A 20,266-nucleotide genomic window follows, 5' to 3' on the forward strand; every position below is an offset into this window, starting at 1 on the left:
ATAATTCAGTCTGCCAACTCACGTTAACAGATTATTGAGAATGAATGCAAATATACAGAGTTTAGTATGGCGTCTAGGCTCTAATCCTGTCACTCCCTGCAAGCGTGCACCTAGCTAGCCAAAGAGAGCAGCCAGGGAGGGACAATCCGGGGGAGACCTAGAATCAGAGCCTACAGGTGGATGCTGGGGTGGAGCTGGGGATGATAAAATGATATATGGTTAGCAGCAGCTAAGATAAGATAAGATAAGATTGCACTTTATTGATCCCCTAGGGGAAATTCGGGTGTCACAGCAGTGGTGTACAGTACAATGACAGGAAATAAGGTATATAATACAGTAAAATAATAAGGTAAATAAGAATAAAAATGGTGCAGAAAAGATGAAGGCAATATAGATCAATATAATACACTATAAAAACTATGAAGATAAACAATATAAAACTATTAAAAAAGTGTCTTGTGTCCAAGTGGACACAGTTACTGACTGGTTACCATCCTTGATAATAAACACTTATTTCCAAATGTTAGGGAAACCACAAATAAGTGTACGGTTTCCCCACTGACACGGAGAGGAGAAAAAAATGGTTGGCTCAAGTCAGCAGGAGCAATCTTACTATCACTAAAGATCACAACAACAAAAAAATATGCGAGGTAATAATATTCAAACACTTCATTTGCACTTTTTCACAAACAAAGACCATACCATTGGGAAGCTTAATGTTTGGTTTATTAAAAATAAGGAACAGGGAAAGGCTTGTAAAACCCAGGGAGTTGAGACTCAGGGTGCAGGGTGAGGGTGCTGTCTCATTGCAGGGAGTCTTCAGGCTCCATTGAATCCCCCTGTGGTTCTTGTGCTGAAAGAGAGAGTGAGAGAGGGAGAAAAAGACAGAGGAGAAAGGGTTAGACACACCTATATAGGCTTGGATGGGAAATTGCCTTGGGAGATGAGGTGTGGTCTTTGTTCCTCAACTTAAGTTATGGAACTTCATTAGTTGTGATCATCAACAGCTTTTGCTGCTGATGTTTAACAAAGTATGACAAGTGGCATCAGTTACTGATGTGATATTAATTTATATAAAGTTGTCTCATGTTCTTGGTTGTCTTTTATATATGTAATGAGAGTATACATGTCCAGTGCTCCTACAGCAGGTTACTAATATACACTAACAAGATAAGATTACTTATATAATACAGTAATAGAATACATGTTTAGTATGATTACTTATATAATACTGTAGTATAATACTTTTAGTATTTAGTATGATTCCCCATTTAGCCTAGTATGATTCATTTTTCAAAATTGCTGGCCTATTTTAAACTTACCTTGTGTTTTCAATCTCACTTAGGTCCTCCAACTTCCCTCTCCCTTTGCCATCAATCCAAAATCAGCTGAGCTGCAACATAATATAGACAGGTAATAGTCAACAGAATCACAAAGCCTAAAAACACTCAACCCATAAGTTACGTTTTTGTTTACTGTTTTGAAGTCTCAAATATGCACTCTAAATCCATATCAATAGCGATGTATCACAAACATAGCTCTCTTCCTTATTATTGTGTAACGTTAACTTTATTATTAGCTCTTACTCCAAAATGGATATCCTCATTTCACCACCTCCACCCACCACTCTACAAACACATGCCCCAATGTTATATTTAACTAATATTTAACTCCCCCCACCCCGCAAAAAATCACGTTTAGAAGTATTTTTCTCTAATTCCACAACGTTGGATGAAATGGCATTAAGAGAACGGAATTTATAATTAATAGGCTGTTCGTGGTTAACGTTATGTGTTGCTAACTTTATTCAGTATCCTAGCCTAATCTGTTATCTGTTAACGTTCCCTAAATCTACTAATTTAGAGGGGGATAATCCACTAACATGCTTTAATGCACATGTTAATTTGATACAGATGTGCTGATAATATACAATCTGATTCTTTAAACATCTTACCCTTTCAAAGTACATCACAAACGGTCCATTCCGCTGCAACTCTACTGCGCTGCTAGTGTTAGCCGCTAACTTCCGGGAACTATTGAGAGGCTCCGCGATCCGCCATTGCTGTAAAAAAATGGTCCATTGGAGAGAACGGAGATGACGCAACTCTCTCTCTATATGGCTCTGACTAGACTCAGTAAACAGAGCCAGTTGCGTTCAAAGGCACTGGGATACTTTTCTCATCACGCCACAACAACATGTTTGGTATCGAACGGAACTACAGATTCCCAGCTTTCCAAGGACCTAAAACGCATCACAATTCTAGAGCTAAATCTCGCCGACTTTGGAGCTATCTTGCGCCCGCTTCCCAGCGAGCTAGCATAACATGGCTGGTACCTACGTATTCGTCTGGATGTCTAGTTTCCGATAATAAAAAAAGCTCCGCTCTAGCTTAAAAACTGAGCGCGTGAGAAGCTCCGTTAAGCGTGTGTAGCTTAACTTCAGTTAGCTTAGCTACTGTTAGCTTAGCTACCATCCACATGCAGACAAAATAAGAAAGTCTACTAAGAAAAACAAGAGCAATCCCTATAAAATGCATCACCCAGCAGCACCCTAATCAAGCACTGATAAAAAGTGTTGCTTATACAATCTGCATCCTACTACTCATGTTAAGGCACTGCTTATTTCTAAAAAAAGAAACCCAGTTTAAATTTTACTTTCTTAGTCAGTTCATTGACATGGGTTTAAAAGACAATTTTTCATCTAACCAGATACCTAGGTAATTGTAACACTGGCCCCTTTTGAATTTGACAGACTAGACTCAGTAAACAGAGCCAGTTGCGTTCAAAGGCACTGGGATACTTTTCTCATCACGCCACAACAACATGTTTGGTATCGAACGAATGTACAGATTCCCAGCTTTCCAAGGACCTAAAACGCATCACAATTCTAGAGCTAAACCTCGCCGACTTTGGAGCTATCTTGCGCCCGCTTCCCAGCGAGCTAGTATAACATGGCTGGTACCTACGTATTCGTCTGGATGTCTACTTTCCGTTCATGAAAAAAGCTCCGCTCTAGCTTAAAAACTGAGCGCGTGAGAAGCTCCGTTAAGCGTGTGTGTGTAGCTTAGCTCCAGTTAGCTTAGCTACTGCGTGCTAACATACCTTGCGATCTCCGCAGCGCGATTCCTTCTGTCCCAAATGCATCAATCCAGCCGGTAATCGGCCCGTCTGTCCCAAATTCATCAAGCCAGCCGGTTTAATATACAGAATAAAAGTCCAAATACATCCATACTGATCTGATTCTACCTTAGCTTCAGCTACTGGGTGGGAGCCAAAACCAAACTTCAATTTCTGGCTCTGTGATCCTGTGATTGAGTCCACACGGTTCTCAGGTTCTCATCCTTTTACAATGTACTAAACTGCATTAAGCCAGCCTATGTGGGGAACTCATGGTCTCTGTCGCCATCTGCTGGCTGTGTCGAAGCACTGACATGAATGAGCTCGACCATTTCATTTGTATAGCCTAGTAAGCTCATGCTACTGTTGCTTGCTACTTAGCTTCAGCTACTGCGTGCTAACGTACCTGCCGATCTCCGCAGCGCGATTCCATCTGTCTCAAATGCATCAATCCAGCCGGTAAACGGCCCCTCTGTCACAAATGCACCAAGCCAGCCGGTAAAAAACTCTGCAGTAGACTTTTAATATACAGAATAAAAGTCCAAATACATCCATACTGATCTGATTCTACCTTAGCTTCAGTTAGCTTCAGCTACTGTGCGGAGAAACAAGATGGCGGACAAAACGAAACTTAAATGTCTGGCTCTGTGATCCTATAATTGAGTCCCTATGGTTCTCATCATTTTACAATGAGTGTGTATTGCGTCTAAAATGGCATTTAATCCTTAATATCTCAAAAACCTTATGATGCATCTCTTAGACAAGTAATAGCACACGATTCCTCAATGAGCCGCACGTTTTGATGTCTCACATGTGTATGTACTGTAAAAACTGTAGGAGGAGTAGCGTGCCAAACTTTTTTTGGCAGAAAAATAATAATAACTAGAAAGGTGCATTTTCTGGAGAAAATGCGTGTGATTGCTGAGAGTGCAAATTGTGGCACTGGTGCAGTTTAGTGTGGGTACAGCTCACCCTTTCTGTTGGCTGTCTGTGACTGGTCTATCACTCTCCTCTTTCCCTCTTTCTTATCCTATGGCTGTATCTATGTCACATATTTCTGTCTGTGTGTGTATGTGTGTGTGTGTGTGTGTGTGTGTGTGTGTGTGCATGCGGGTGGATGTGTACGTACCAGCAGATGTATGTGTGTGTGTGTGTGTGTGTGTGTGTGTGTGTGTGTGTGCGCGTGTTTTTGAACATGACTGTGGATCGTCTGTTCAAACTGAAACGGCTGAAGCAAAGTATAATATGTGTATGTAATGTTAAAACTGTGAGAAATGTGGCAGTTTAAAACACTTCTGTGAAGGAGCTGTAATGAGTGTCAAAGTGATAAGTAATAATGTTAGAAATGTACTAAAATTTCATAATAGTAACAAGTACAAAAGTAAGAAAATATGTTGGAAGGCTTATGTGTAAAATGTGGAAGGAGATAGTAGTATTTTGTAAAATCTGAAAGGTACAAGGAGTATGAATAGCAGGTATGAAAAGTAGGTATATATTCAGTGGAAAAAAACAGAAAATATGAAAGTGACAAGTAATGTTAGAAATGTACTAAAATGTAACAGTACTAAGAAGTAAAAAGGTATAAAAATATGTAGTTGGTAGGAAGACTACGAAGGCTAACAAACTATCTGTTAGTAGGAAGGCTTATGTGAAAAGCTGGAAGGTACTAGTAGTATGAACAGTAGGAAAAGTAGGAAGGCTTATATATAAAAGCTGAAAGGTACAAGAAGTATGAATAGTATGAAGAGTAGGTATATATTCAGTAGAAAAAAACAGAAAGTAAGAAAGTGACAAGTAATAATGTTAGAAAAGTACTAAAATGTAAAAATACTAAGAAGTAAACAGGTATGAAAATATGTAGTTGGTAGGAAGACTATGAAGGCTAACAAACTATCTGTTAGTAGGCTTATGTGAAAAGCTGGAAGGTACTAGTAGTATGAAGAGTAGGAAGGCAGTGACAAGTAATAATGTTAGAAATGTACTAAAATGTAATAATACTAAGAAGTAAAAAAGGTATGAAAATATGTAAAAGACATGTTGAAATGGAGAAGAGTGAAATACGCAGAAGAGCTGCATGTGTAAGAGAGCAGCAGTGCAGCAGCAACTACTGTGAAAAAGAGTGGAACACTAGTGTCAAACAAACGTTAATATCTCAAAAACTATAAATCGCATTGCTTATATATTGACATTGTGAGTGAGAGCAGAAGTAGCTGAAGGGTTTGATGTATAATATGTGTATGTAGTATTAAAGTTGTATGAACTGTCACAGTTTAAATATGTGTGAATTTAGTAAAAAGTACAGCCTGTAAAGTCTGCTAGAGTGAATTGTGACATCACGCACTCTAGCGTAGCTCCATAGGCTGCCATTATAAAGGTTAAAAAAAGTATAAAACGTAAACTGCGATTACTCAAGTATTCAGTCGAAAAAAACAGAAAATATGAAAGTGACAAGTAATGTTAGAAATGTACTAAAATGTAACAGTACTAAGAAGTAAAAAGGTATAAAAATATGCAGTTGATAGGAAGAGTAGGAAGGCCTATGTGAAAAGCTGGAAGGTACTAGTAGTATGAAGAGTAAGAAGGCAGTGACAAGTAATGTTAGAAATGTACTAAAATGTAATAATACTAATAAGTAAAAAAGGTATAAAAATGTGCAGTTGGTAGGAAGAGTAGGAAGGCTTATGTGAAAAGCTGGAAGGTACAAGAAGTATGAATAGTATGAAGAGTAGGTATATATTCAGTAGAAAAAAAGAGAAAGTAAGAAAGTGACAAGTAATAATGTTAGAAATGTACTAAAATGTAATAATACTAAGAAGTAAAAAAGGTATGAAAATATGTAAAAGACATGTTGAAATGGAGAAGAGTGAAATAAGCACAAGAGCTGCATGTGTAAGAGAGCAACAGAAACAGAAAAAGAGTGGAACACTAGTGTCAAACAAAAGTTAATATCGCAAAAACTATACATCGCATCGCTTATATATTGACATTGTGAGTGAGAGCAGAAGTAGCTGAAGGGTTTGATGTATAATATGTGTATGTAGTATTAAAGTTGTATGAACTGTCACAGTTTAAAAATGTGTGAATTTAGTAAAAAGTAGTAGTAGTAGTTAGTAAAGTAAAGTCTGCTAGAGTGAATTATGACATCACGCACTCTAGCGTAGCTCCATAGGCTGCCATTATAAAGGTTAAAAAAAGTATAAAACGTAAACTGCGATTACTCAAAAAGTACAAAAGTTGTCAAAAAGCTGAATTAAAGTGATAAAGTACTAAAAGTGGTGACCCGTTTAAAGTTGGAATGAAGTTTCTAGCTTAAAGTATGAAAGAGTAGTTAAAGTTCAAAGAGGGCATGGTTTGAACATTCCGCCCATAGACTCCCATTATAAAAAAAAGTAGAAAAAAGTAGAATATCTTAAAAAGTAAAAGTCAAATCACTGAGAAAAATAATAGCACACCATTCCTGAAGAAGCTGAACATTTTAAAGTTTGAACGGAGTCTCTAGGTGAAAGTATGAAGGAGTTGAAACTCGGCAAAAAACGTACGGAATAATAATAATAATAATAATAATAAAGAGCGAGAATATTATACCTGTGATTGCTGGGGCAGCAATCACACAATAATAACTAGAAAAGGCTAAATTTTCTAAAGAAAATTTAAAGTGTGCTTGCCGCCCTTGCAATGCCCCTGCCCTTAGACTTGGCGTTTACTAGTTTTGCTAAGCCGTGCAGCATTGCAATCGAAATCACAGATTCCCAGCTTTCCAAGGACCGTAAACGCATCACAATCATAGAGCTCACAACAATATGTTTGGTATTGAATGAAACTATAGATTCCCAGCTTTCCAAGGACCTTAAACGCATCACAAAGACGGCAGCCGAGGCTGACAGAAAGCCCATGTGGGGAACTCATGGTCTCTGTCGCCATCTGCTGGCTGTGTCGAAGCACTGACATGAATGAGCTTGAGCATTGATTCATCATGCCACTTTTTACACTCTCCCCCCGTCTCCCTGTGCCGTCAAGAAAGAATGCTGGGGTTGAGGTGGCTGGTTCTGTTGTTCCAGCTGTCATTTATCCGCGCGAGAGAGCTGGAAATAAAGCTTCCATATGTAGGCTAAAGACTATACGCGCATGCAGTGGAGAAACGCACATAACTGCACAATATTTGCTCAGAGGAACAGCAACAACAGTGCTGGCACAGACAGCATAGCCTACTATTCATTAAAGTGGTTATGTATTTTCTTTAAGGGATCAGTTGTTGTAGCCTAGTAAGGTGTAGTAACCGAAAGTAATGTTAAAATGGGAAAATATCAATATCAAGCCAGAAATTGGCAGCTGGGTCTTGCATTCCCTAAAGCAAAGAAATGCAAAATATTGTACACAAAAGTTACATCTGCTAGCTTCCCATGTTTGGTTTACTGTCACCATACAGATTTAAGGCAGTTTGTGGAGGATAAAAGCTTAGTATGTTGTATCGTCTGTCGTAGCCCCACACCAACTGCAAATGATGCACTGCAAGTTTTAACAGGTGCAACGGCATGTGAAGATGAGGTTGCATTGAACATAGCATTGCAGGGGGAGAGCTTGTAAAACGCTGTGGTATGGTCGTACAATCATTGTAAAAAAAAACAAACTGTGTGATTCCCCGCACGCGATTGGACAAAAGTAGGCTAGTTGAATCTAGAAAGGGACCGAGTCAACATGGTCTAGAGTGTGTGTGTGTGTGTGTGTGTGTGTGTGTGTGTGTGTGTTGGGGCAAAGAATTGCATTTGCCTAATCTGAAAAACCGTATAATGGATGTCGTGAGAACGTAATAGAACACTCCTTATGAGCCACACACTTTGAGCGGCGTCTCAACCATTGCGGCCGGCGGATGAGCTCCAGACGGCAGATTCTTCGTGAAGCACGGGGAATCAGCCGCCCGCCCGGCTCGAACGAGAGGTCGGCCCCCCGCCTCTCGTCTCCGACGGCGGGGTCGATTTCTCCTAGACGCCGGCCAGCGTATACGGAGCGAGAGCGGACGAGTTTTCAAAATACTCCGCTCCCCCGCTCATTGGACCGTTCTGCTGACGTCATCGATGCGTCGCCTCAGAGGCAAGCGGACGTGTGTGAGGCCAGTGTTTGTGTCACAGCGTTGGCAACGCCGTTTTGTGTGTGTGTGTGTGTTGGTTGAAGGAATGGCATGTGCCTAATCGTGAATATCTGAAAAACCGTATAATAGATCTTGTGGAAAAGTAATAGAACACTCCTTGTGAGTCACACACGTTGAGCGGCGTCTCAACCATTGCGGCCGGCGGATGAGCTCCAGACGGCAGATTCTTCGTGAAGCACGGGGAATCAGCCGCCCGCCCGGCTCGAACGAGAGGTCGGCCCCCCGCCTCTCGTCTCCGACGGGCGGGCTTGATTTCTCGGCGGCCAGCGTATATGGAGCGAGAGCGGACGAGTTTTCAAATACTCCGCTCCCCCGCTCATTGGACCGTTCTGCTGACGTCATCGTTGTCTCCTCGCAGAGGCAAGCGGACGTCTTTCTCATAGCGCTGTCAACGCCGTTTTGTGTGTGTGTGTGTGTGTGTGTGAGAGAGAGAGAGTACAGGAGGAGAGTAGCGTGGTTCTAGTCTGTGTCCTTTTTCTATTAGGCTACTGGCCGCTATTAATTCATTTCAGTTTGTTATTGACTGACACACAAAATACTAACAATCCCCCCACCCCCACAACCCGGTGCCATCACTGTCTGTGTGTTGTGTGAAATAATGAAATGTAATTGTGAATACCTGAAAAAAATAATACGATCTATTAGAAAAGTAATAGTACACTTTGCCTCATTGAGCCGCACATTTATAAATCTGTTATTGTGAGGTTATAGCCTATTCCAACGGTCTACTACGCTACAAGTTTGAAATGACCACCGGCGCCAGATAGAAAGCAACGTCACGTGCGCATGAGCGACTATAAAGGTGCGTGCAAATGTAGGATTGATGAGATACTTCAAGATCACTGAGCAGTATGTCGCACAACGAGATGCCATCGCCGACGAAGATCCCAAGAGCTGGGTCATTAGAAGTTGAAATGGTGCGGGAAAAATTTGAGCTGCTAACTGTAAGTAGAAGTCTAGATTTCAGAATAATACATTATTTAAATGTGTGCATCATATAGATATAATGTGATTAGCGTCATCACGAACGCTTTGTCAAAATGTCTTTCTTTTTACAGTATGCTTGTGGAGATAAGATGGTCAGCAGAATGGAGTTGGCCAGGCGAGTGGTTGCTGCTGGCAGCGTGGTGGTGGAGGCAGGGTGGAGCGACAGCGGTGTGCTGGCATGCAGCGAGCAGAATTTCTCCAAAAGAGAGTGAAGGAGTTGGAGAGGGAAGTCGAGGAGATGAAGGGCAAAGTGGAGTGGCTGGAGTCGGCAGCCTGTGTGGAGAATGGTGGGTGAAATGTATTTGTTAATGTTGAGTGGTCAGTGGTAAATGTTTGATTGTAGGTCTATAACAGAGGGCAGTCTGGACAATGTTTTTTCTCTCTTTCAGATGATGTGCCCGCTGTGATTGGCCCTCCCGCCGCCGCCGCCGCCGCTGTTGTGTCCTCCATCTCTCCCGCCGCCGCTGTCGTGTGCCCCATCTCTCCCGCCGCCGCTGTCGTGTGCCCCATCTCTCCCGCCGCCGCTGTCGTGTGCCCCATCTCTCCCGCCGCCGCCGCCGCTGCCGCTGTCGTTTCAGGCATCTCTCCCGCCGTCGCTGCCGTCCCCACCGCCGTTGCCATGTCCCCCACGGACACTCTGTGAGTCCTCGATGTGGAGGGAGAAGGGGAGATGTAGTGTATTGTATGTAGTATTGTATGTTGTATATTGTTTGTTGAAGTTTGAAGTTTGTTTTGTAATATGTGTTAAAGTTTAATAAAAAATACGAAAATGTTGAAACTTGTGAAATTGTATTATTATTAATTATGGGTTATGCATGGAATTGATACAGTTTTCGGTCCTATTCACTTCATGGGCTACCTATATCCAGGGGTTAAAGTGGGATTTGGCAGGTGGGGGTGGGGGGGTGGGGGGGGAGATACATAATTGTTGGGGGGGTCAGAAAAAAATAGTAATTTAAAACAAATTTCCTGCATTTCTACACCACCTAACCTCTTCGATTAAGTCAAGAAACAGCAACCCTGTATAATGTTAACCAAAAATGTAAAATTATGTTATATTACTAGATTTCAGCATTGAGCTGCTTACATTCATGATTTTGCATAGGCATACTAACCTAAAAACCTATTATTGGGAATCGCGAGAAAGTTTCAGAGCGACAGACACAGAGCGTCCCGTAACCATAGCAACTCACTCTCAATCCTGCCTGCGTGAGCAAGGCGCGAGAGGAGAGGGAGAGACGCAGAAGTGCCGCTGACTGAGATTACTCTGAGCACCATGCATGGGAATAAATTACAATATAATAGATTTGTGTATATTTCTCGCTATTCAGATGGTCTGAATAACTCTCTGCTGCACGGTGCTGCTCTGTCTCGTCTGTCCGTGCGCTGTCAGCGTCTCTTTTCACGCCGCGACGTCATCAGTTATGAATTTGTTTTTCACCGCGTGAGAAAAATGGACTTGTGGCGTGAGAGCGTGTGAAAAATGTCTATTGCGTGAGTCTCACGGTCAATGCGTGAGAGTTGGCAGCCCTGTGAACTCGCTTGACATTATTATGTATGAAACTGCCAATCAGATTTATTTACTTATTAATCGAAGGTGCCGGAACGCCGTTCCGGATCGTTCCGGCCCACTTTAACTCCTGCCTATATCTGAAAAAAGCACAATGACCAGCAGGTCTAATGGAGTAGGCTATAGAGATGTAGTAGTCTTGTAGGTTTGAAACTTTAGTGATTCATCAGGTAGCTTAAATGGGGTTGTACCACTGTAAATACATGCTACATGCAACACTACCATGTCAAAGATATCTACAAAGTTGGCCTCAACCAGTTAGGTGCAGAGTAAGCAATGCAGTAATACTGCAATGTAGTCTTGTACGGGATTTATGGTAGGAGCATACATGAGCTCAAGTATATTTAGGACAGTTTTGGTGGGATCATGATGAGTGTGCTAAAACATGAATATGAGACCAATTGTGTTGTCATTGAAGTAGCTCCCTGTGTCTTACAGGGTTGAACAGAAAGTAGGTGAAGCTTGCTTACCTACAAATATATTCATGGCCATGTATGTGACTGAAAGACGTGATTACTGTATGTAATATGGTAAGATGTATGAATTTCCATGTAGTTCAAAGTTGGATAATATACAGTTTATGTTTTAGCAAAGTCAATACTTCATATACTTTGAGTGGTAGTTTGAAAATGTTTTCTTCAACAGAAAGTAGCATCATATGGTTAAGTTTGACATGGCACTATATGTGAGCAATTATTTTGTATTTCAAAGACATTTAATAATAACATAGTGTATACAGTGAAAATAGAATATAGTCAGGTACGTAGTTATGGATTTAGTGTAAAAGTGGAAAAAGTAACAAACAAGGTAATTTGTCATATTTGCTGTGAATATTTATTTAAATGTGTTGTGTCCATCATAAGGTTTTTGAGATGTGTATTCATGATTAGGCAAGTGTTGTTGGCTCAAGTTTATTGTTTGTGTCTTAAGCCCATGACCTAGTCCTAGGAATACAACGGCCAAAATAACATATCCAAAATGACTCAGGCATAGCCCATCAACCATAAGGCCTATATATCAGAATCAGAATCAGAATCAGGTTTATTGGCAAGTAAAGTTCACAATACAAGGAATTTGCCTTGGTATGTAGGTGCATACAATAAATATGGAGAAATAGAAAGTATAAGTAAAAAACACAACAAGAACTGTAAGTCAAAGTCAAGAAGATAAATACAAAAAACAAAAAGAGATATTGACAATACAGAATATGAAAAAATATCATAGAAAATTTGCAATATATCTGCTATTGAAGTGAAATGGAAAAGCTGTACAGTTAGTGCAGGAATGTGCAAAATATTGACCAGAGGAATGTTCACTGTACAGAATGCATAAATGTAACGCATTGAGTCAGATGTGGAGACTGTATGTTACTGTAGCGTGTAGTGTCTATGTGGGGGAGGGGGTAAGGGTTTGTGTCAGTGGGGGTCCCGGGCCTTGTTGATGAGGCCAGCTGCAGATGGGAAGAAACTGCTCTCGTGGCGTGAGGTTTTGGTCTTGATGGACCGCAGCCTCCTGCCAGAGGGGAGTTTTTCAAAAAGTTTGTGTTTAGGGTGGGAGGGGGCAGCCACAGTCTTTCCTGCTAGCCTCAGGGTCCTGGAGGCGTACAGATCCTGGAGAGAAGGCAGATCGCAGCCAATCACCTTCTCAGCGGAGCAAATGATACGCTGCAGTCTGCCCTTGTCCTTGGCAGCAGCAGCAGCGTACCAGATGGTGATGGAGGACGTGAGGATGGACTCAACGATGGAGGTGTAGAAGTGCGCCATCATCGTCTTTGGCAGGTTGAACTTCCTTAGCATCCGTAGGAAGTACATTCTCTGTTGTGCTTTTTTGGTGAGGGAGCTGATGTTCAGCTGGGTGATGATGGTGCGCAGGAAGCGGATGGACTCCACAGTGTCGACTGGGGAGTCTCTCAGGGTGATGGGGGTGAGTGAGGCCGGGTTCTTCCTGAAGTCCACAACCATCTCCACTGTCTTTACAGCGTTGAGCTCTAGGTTGTTCAGTCCGCACCAGGACACCAGGCGATCGATCTCCCGCCTGTAGGCTGACTCATCCCCACCATAGTTGAGCCCAATGAGGGTGGTGTCATCCGCGAACTTCAAGAGCTTGACAGACTGATGACTGGAGGTGCAGCTCTTGGTGTACAGGGAGAAGAGTAGAGGGGAAAGAAAGCAGCCTTGAGAGGAACCGGTGCTGATGGTCCGGGAGTCAGAGACGTGTTTTCCCAGCTTCACGTGATGCTTCTTGTCCGACAGGAAGTCTGTGATCCAACTGCAGGTGGAGTCAGGCACACTCAGCTGGGAGAGCTTGTGCTGTAGCAGAGCCGGGATGATCGTGTTAAAGCCAGAGCTGAAGTCCACAAACAGGATCCTGGCGTAGGTTCCTGAGGTGTACAGGTGCTGGAGGATGAAGTGGAGGGCCATGTTTACTGCATCGTCTACAGACCTGTTGGCTCTGTAGGTGAACTGCAGGGGGTCCAGGAGTGGGTCAGTGATGTGTTTGAGGAGTGACAGCACAAGGCGCTCAAATGACTTCATCACCACAGACATCAGGGCGAGGGGTCTGTAGTTGTGAAGTCCTGTGGTCCTTGTTTTTTTGGGGACGGGGATGATGGTGGAGGTCTTGAAGCAGGCTGGTATGTGGCATGTCTCCAGTGAGGTGTTGAAAATGTCTGTGAACACCGGAGACAGCTGATCAGCACAGTGCTTCAGGGTGGATGGAGAGACAGGAATCAGGTGGATCATGACGTGGTCAGAGTATTTTCTTATTTACTAGTAATAATAAAATGCAATATACACAGAATAAAAACAAAAGGTTGAAGTGATTTCAGTGGGGAGGATGTCTGATGTAATGAAGTACATCTGTGTTACAGTGGTCTGGTGTTGAATGTGTTCTTCTGAAATGAAAGGAAATATGTGTTAGTAACTAGAATACAGAAAGTTCTACACTACCTTGTACACACTGAAAAAATAGAAATACATAGTAGAAATCTTTCATGAATTTACCCACACAGTCACCATCATGTACAATACAATTCATAATAATGAAGATACAAGCTTGGACATTAATGTAAACCTGTGTGCACTTCAATAGATAGAGACACCCCATATGAAACAAGAAATTGTAACACTAGGCTTTACCAGTGACTTTTATAACCTTTACCTCAATGTGTTGTTGTTTTTGTATGCTGCTTGTCAGTGGAGCTGCTGCTGTTCTCTGTGTGGTCTTTACTGTTGTCATCTTTTAGTTTATCTGTATCAGCTGTCCTGTGCCTGAAAATAATGAGATAACACACTGCAGAGTCAGTTCTATCACAGAACCCTCATAGGCACCATCATGCATTGTACAATGTATAATAATGAAAATGTAAGCATGCGTATCAATGTAAAACTGTGTGCACTTAGATGAGGAGACCACATATCACAAAATGTACTGTGAGCAGTCTAAGCTTTTATGGTTCTGTGTTGGTGATTGTACAGTACACCATTGAAATAGTAGATGGCAGCTGCGTTCTTTGTTGGAAGTAATAACGGGAAATGTCATAGTGTTTACATTGTGTAAAGCTTGAGTTGTGGAATATTTCTCACTATGAATATAGTTACATGTGGTAGTCTTTCTAATTTGGGGATGAAGTGTTTTACAGATGTATATATTTGCATCACTCCACAGATTGTCTCTCAGCCAGTGGATACAGGTAGGAGGAAATATGAAGCAGGCCAATGATTGTCGTTCTGGGCATGCGTCACTTTATGTGTAGCTGAATTTTTGAAGAGGTGTATGTAAGATCATTTTCCCATGACCAGTGACATGTTGAATCTTTACCTCAATGTGTTCTTGTTTTGGTGTGCTGCTTCCTCACTGGGCTTTATCTGTATCCACTGTACCGCGCCTGAAAATAATCAGAGAACATCAGTAGTTCCATTAGTCCTAGTTGTTTTATCTAAAAATTAGTTTGTTTGTTGTTTATGTTGTGATAACATAGTTTATGGGAAATTGTGGAAATGGTGAAAACATGATTGGTTGTACAACATAGTAAAGAGAAAAATAGCAAAAGTTAGCATTAGACATTGTCTTCCCATCTGCACATTGGTATTTCTTTCCAGGAGGAAATGTACATTAGTAATGGTGACAAAAACATCTACGTAAGGGTTTAGCAGTGCTATTTTTCATAACCTTTATCGCAATGTTTGCTTGTTTGGGTATGCTGTTTCCTCAGTGGAGCTGTTGCCATTGTGGTGTTCACTGTGGTCTTTGCTGTCCTTTAACAGCTGTGCTGTGTCTGAAAAAAATTAGAGCAGATCAGTAGCTTCATTAGTCCGAACACTTTTACATTGTCATTAGTGAAATGTTTTTCTGGGCATGTGGCGGTAACATATTTTAACACATGAAACACACTGCATACTCACTTCTTTACCCACACACTCACCATCATGCACACTACAATCCATAATAATGAAGATATAAGCATGTACATCAATGTAAACCTGTGTGCAGTTGAATAAAGACACCCCAAGTGACATACTATATTGGGACACTAGGCTTTATCAGTAAAAGTCATAGCGTTTACCTGAATGTCTTCATGTTTTGGTGGGGTGCTTCCTTTGCTTCCTCACTGGAGCTGCCGCTGTCCTGTGTGGTGTTATAACATCTTGTAACACAAAATACACTGCAGACTCACTTATTTACCCACACAGTCACCATCATGCATAGTACAGTTCATTATAAAGAAGATATAAGCATACACATCAATGTAAACTTGTTTGTACTTAAATAGATACAAAAACCCCATATGACAAAATATATTGCGACACTAGGCTTTACCAGCGAAATTCATAACCTTTACCTCAATGTGTGCATGTTTTGGTGCACTGCTTCTTCACTGGAGCTGCTGCTGTCCTCTGTGTGGTCTTCACCATTGTTGTCCTCTTCCTTTATCTGTATCCACCGTCCTGTGTCTGAACATAATCAGTGAACATCAGTAGCTCCATTAGTTGTAGTCCTTTTATATTGACATTGGTGAAATGTTTCCCTGTCTATGTGGTGATAACATATTTTATGGGAAATTGCAGAAATAGCGAAAACATTATTTTGCACCATACTAAAGAGAAAAACTGCAACATTTAGCATTAGATGTTTTCCCATCTGCACATATCCATGGCTATACAGAAGGAAATGCACATTAGTAATGACAACAAGTGTAGCTGTCCTATTTTTCATAACCTTTATCTTAATGTTTGCTTACTTTGGCGCGTTGTTTCCTCACTGGAGCTGCTGCCGTCGTCGTCATGGTGTTCAATGTGGTGTTCACCTTGCTTTAACAGCTGTCTGAAAAAAATCAGAGTACATCAGTAGCTACATTAGTCCTAATCCTTTGACATCTTTATTAGTGAAATGTTTCTCTGGGCATGTGGTGATAACATATTTTAACACAAAATACACTGCAGACTCACTTATTTAGCCACATAGTCACCATCATGCAGAGTATAGTTCATACTAAAGAAGATGTAAGCATGCACATCAACGTAAACTTGTTTGCACTTACATAGATACAGAAACCCCACATGACAAAATATACTGCGACACTAGAATTTACCAGTGAAATTCATATCCTTTACTTCAATGTCTTCATGTTTTGGTGCACTGCTTCCTCTGCTTGCTCACTGCTTCCTCATCTGTATCAGCTGTCCTGCGTCTGAAAATAGTCAGAGAACATCAGCAGCTGAATTAGTCCCAGTCCTTCTTTTATACCGACATTAGTGAAATGTTTCCCTTGGTATGTGGTGACAATGTATTGTATGGGTAATTGTCAAAATAGCAAAAACATTAGTTTACAATAAAATATAATGAAGTGAAAAAATGCAACACTTATCATTAGACAATGTTTTTCCATCTGTACACTGCCATGATGCTTCTTGGTAAGCATGGTGTGGTGGCTGAAGTCTTTCTGCAGCTGTACAGAAGGAAATGCACATTAGTAATGAGAGCAAAAACAGGAAATTGTATTAAGTACATTGTACACTCTCTCAACTCGCAAACATGTAAACTGCACCGCACACCTTCCTTTATTTAACCACATTCATTATTATGTGTACTAGAATGCATAATATATACTGCAAGTATGTCCGTACACACAGCACATGACTAAATATGACACTGGCTAAGACACACTGGATGCAACAGTAGTCTTTACTAGTCATATTATTCATAGCCTTTACCTCAGTGTCTACTTGTTTTGGTGTGCTGCTTCTTCACTGGAGCTAATGTCAGCGGCAATGTGGTGTTCACTGTGGTCTTCATCTTCGTTTAACAGCTGTGCTGTGTCTGAAAAAAATCAGAACATAAGCAGCTGTATTAGTGCTAATTCTTCACTTATATCTACATTCATGACATTTTTTGGGGGTATGTGGTGATGACAAATTGTATGAGAAATTGTCAAAGTAGTGCAAATGTTATTTTATAACAAAATAAAAGGAAGAGAAAAAATGAACACTTAGCTTGAGATTTGTTTTTTTCCTGTCTGCACGCCGCCATGATGCTTCTTGGTAAGCATGGTGTGGTGACTACACTTTCTGTGGCTATACTAAAGGACACATATGTTAGTAATGGCAACAAAAACAGGAAACTGTATACATTATAATATACATAAATTCTTCAACATACAAATTATATTGCAAAAACTCTGTTCCACACATTAATCTTCATGTACACTATAATCCATCGTATTGATGATTTACTCATGCAATTACCTGTCAACATTTGTGCACTTAGCAGTCCTATTCATAATGTTTTACCTCAATGTCTTCTTTTGTTTTGGTGTGCTGTTTCATCACTGGAGCTGCTGCGTACTTTTTGTGTACTTTATGTTGCTTGATCTCATGTAGGCAGTGTGCCCCCTACACACTGCCATGATACTGATTGATAAGCAAGTTAATCTTGAAAAGAGCTGTAGTATAATTAATGACAAAGGAAGTCTGTCCAGCCAATATATAACACCCGCTGTACACTCAACATCCCCAACATGAGTGAATAATTTGTGATCTCACTCTCGATTTACACAACAATAAGCTAAAGGGACGGCTGACACTGCTGGCTTGAGACAGCCCGCTCAGCAGTTCAGAAACCGAACACCTAGAAGCAAATCATTGTACCAAGAGCGGAGAACAGTGCATCACTCCTCACTGAGTGACATGTCTGTACTATCATATGATCCTTGACTCTTGTCTTGATCATAAGATAGGATAAAGGTTTAATAGAAAAAAAAAAAAGTATGAACATTAATCAACAATAATAATGCAAAAGTCTACTGGAGCCTAAACAGATCATTGTGCCAGTATGAGCCCGCTGTACCCTGAACATCCCCAACATGAGTGAATAATTTGTGATCTCACTCTCGATTTACACAACAATAAGCTAAAGGGACGGCTGACACTGCTGGCTTGAGACAGCCCGCTCAGCAGTGCAGAAACCGAACACCTAGAAGCAAATCATTGTAACAAGAGCGGAGAACAGTGCATCACTCCTCACTGAGTGACATGTCTGTACTATCATATGATCCTTGACTCTTGTCTTGATCATAAGATAGGATAAAGGTTTAACAGAAAAAAAAAAAGAGCATAAACATGAATGCACAATAATAATGCAAAAGACTACTGGAGCCTAAACAGATCATTGTGCCAGTATGAGCCCGCTGTACCCTGAACATCCCCAACATGAGTGAATAATTTGTGATCTCACTCTCGATTTAAACAACAATAAGCTAAAGGGACGGCTGACACTGCTGGCTTGAGACAGCCCGCTCAGCAGTGCAGAAACCGAACACCTAGAAGCAAATCATTGTACCAAGAGCTGAGAACAGTGCATCACTCCTCACTGAGTGACATGTCTGTACTATCATATGATCCTTGACTCTTGTCTTGATCATAAGATAGGATAAAGGTTTAACAGAAAAAAAAAAGAGTATGAACATTAATCAACAATAATAATGCAAAAGTCTACTGGAGCCTAAACAGATCATTGTGCCAGTATGAGCCCGCTGTACTCTGAACATCCCCAACATGAGTGAATAATTTGTGATCTCACTCTCGATTTACACAACAATAAGCTAAAGGGACGGCTGACACTGCTGGCTTGAGACAGCCCGCTCAGCAGTGCAGAAACCGAACACCTAGAAGCAAATCATTGTACCAAGAGCTGAGAACAGTGCATCACTCCTCACTGAGTGACATGTCTGTACTATCATATGATCCTTGACTCTTGTCTTGATCATAAGATAGGATAAAGGTTTAACAGAAAAAAAAAGAAGAGCATAAACATGAATGCACAATAATAATGCAAAAGACTACTGGAGCCTAAACTGATCATTGTGCCGGTATAAGCCCGCTGTACTCTGAACATCCCCAACATGAGTGAATAATTTGTGATCTCACTCTCGATTTACACAACAATAATCTAAAGGGACGGCTGACACTGCTGGCTTGAGACAGCCCGCTCAGCAGTTCAGAAACCGAACACCTAGAAGCAAATTATTGTAACAAGAGCGGAGAACAGTGCATCACTCCTCACTGAGTGACATGTCTGTACTATCATATGATCCTTGACTCTTGTCTTGATCATAAGATAGGATAAAGGTTTAACAGAAAAAAAAAAAGAGTATGAACATTAATCAACAATAATAATGCAAAAGTCTACTGGAGCCTAAACAGATCATTGTGCCAGTATGAGCCCGCTGTACTCTGAACATCCCCAACATGAGTGAATAATTTGTGATCTCACTCTCGATTTAAACAACAATAAGCTAAAGGGACGGCTGACACTGCTGGCTTGAGACAGCCCGCTCAGCAGTGCAGAAACCGAACACCTAGAAGCAAATCATTGTACCAAGAGCTGAGAACAGTGCATCACTCCTCACTGAGTGACATGTCTGTACTATCATATGATCCTTGACTCTTGTCTTGATCATAAGATAGGATAAAGGTTTAACAAAAAAAAAAAAAGAGCATAAACATGAATGCACAATAATAATGCAAAAGACTACTGGAGCCTAAACTGATCATTGTGCCGGTATGAGCTCGCTGTACTCTGAACATCCCCAACATGAGTGAATAATTTGTGATCTCACTCTTGATTTACACAACAATAAGCTAAAGGGACGGCTGACACTGCTGGCTTGAGACAGCCCGCTCAGCAGTTCAGAAACCGAACACCTAGAAGCAAATTATTGTAACAAGAGCGGAGAACAGTGCATCACTCCTCACTGAGTGACATGTCTGTACTATCATATGATCCTTGACTCTTGTCTTGATCATAAGATAGGATAAAGGTTTAACAGAAAAAAAGAGTATAAACAGTAATGAACAATAATAATGCAGAAGTCTACTGGAGCCTAAACAGATCATTGTGCCAGTATGAGCCCGCTGTACCCTGAACATCCCCAACATGAGTGAATAATT

At 41.0% G+C, this 20,266-nt stretch overlaps 2 long non-coding RNA genes across 2 annotated transcripts; both read right to left on the reverse strand.

Annotated features, from left to right (window-relative positions):
* Positions 1–704: 704 nt before the first annotated feature.
* Positions 705–2,082, reverse strand: LOC144538585 (uncharacterized). The gene is made up of 3 exons (XR_013504372.1): positions 1,955–2,082; positions 1,323–1,393; positions 705–853 (listed from the first exon to the last, which is right to left on the reverse strand). It is a non-coding gene; the product is annotated as an uncharacterized LOC144538585 (long non-coding RNA).
* An 11,555-nt stretch (positions 2,083–13,637) lies between these two features.
* On the reverse strand, positions 13,638–16,480 carry LOC144538578 (uncharacterized). Its single transcript, XR_013504366.1, has 5 exons — positions 16,433–16,480; positions 14,991–15,096; positions 14,640–14,706; positions 13,980–14,089; positions 13,638–13,713 (listed from the first exon to the last, which is right to left on the reverse strand). It is a non-coding gene; the product is annotated as an uncharacterized LOC144538578 (long non-coding RNA).
* Between the last annotated feature and the right edge of the window lie 3,786 nt (positions 16,481–20,266).

This window comes from Centroberyx gerrardi, chromosome 4 (assembly GCF_048128805.1).
Source record: "Centroberyx gerrardi isolate f3 chromosome 4, fCenGer3.hap1.cur.20231027, whole genome shotgun sequence".
Classification (NCBI taxonomy): Eukaryota; Metazoa; Chordata; class Actinopteri; order Beryciformes; family Berycidae; genus Centroberyx; species Centroberyx gerrardi.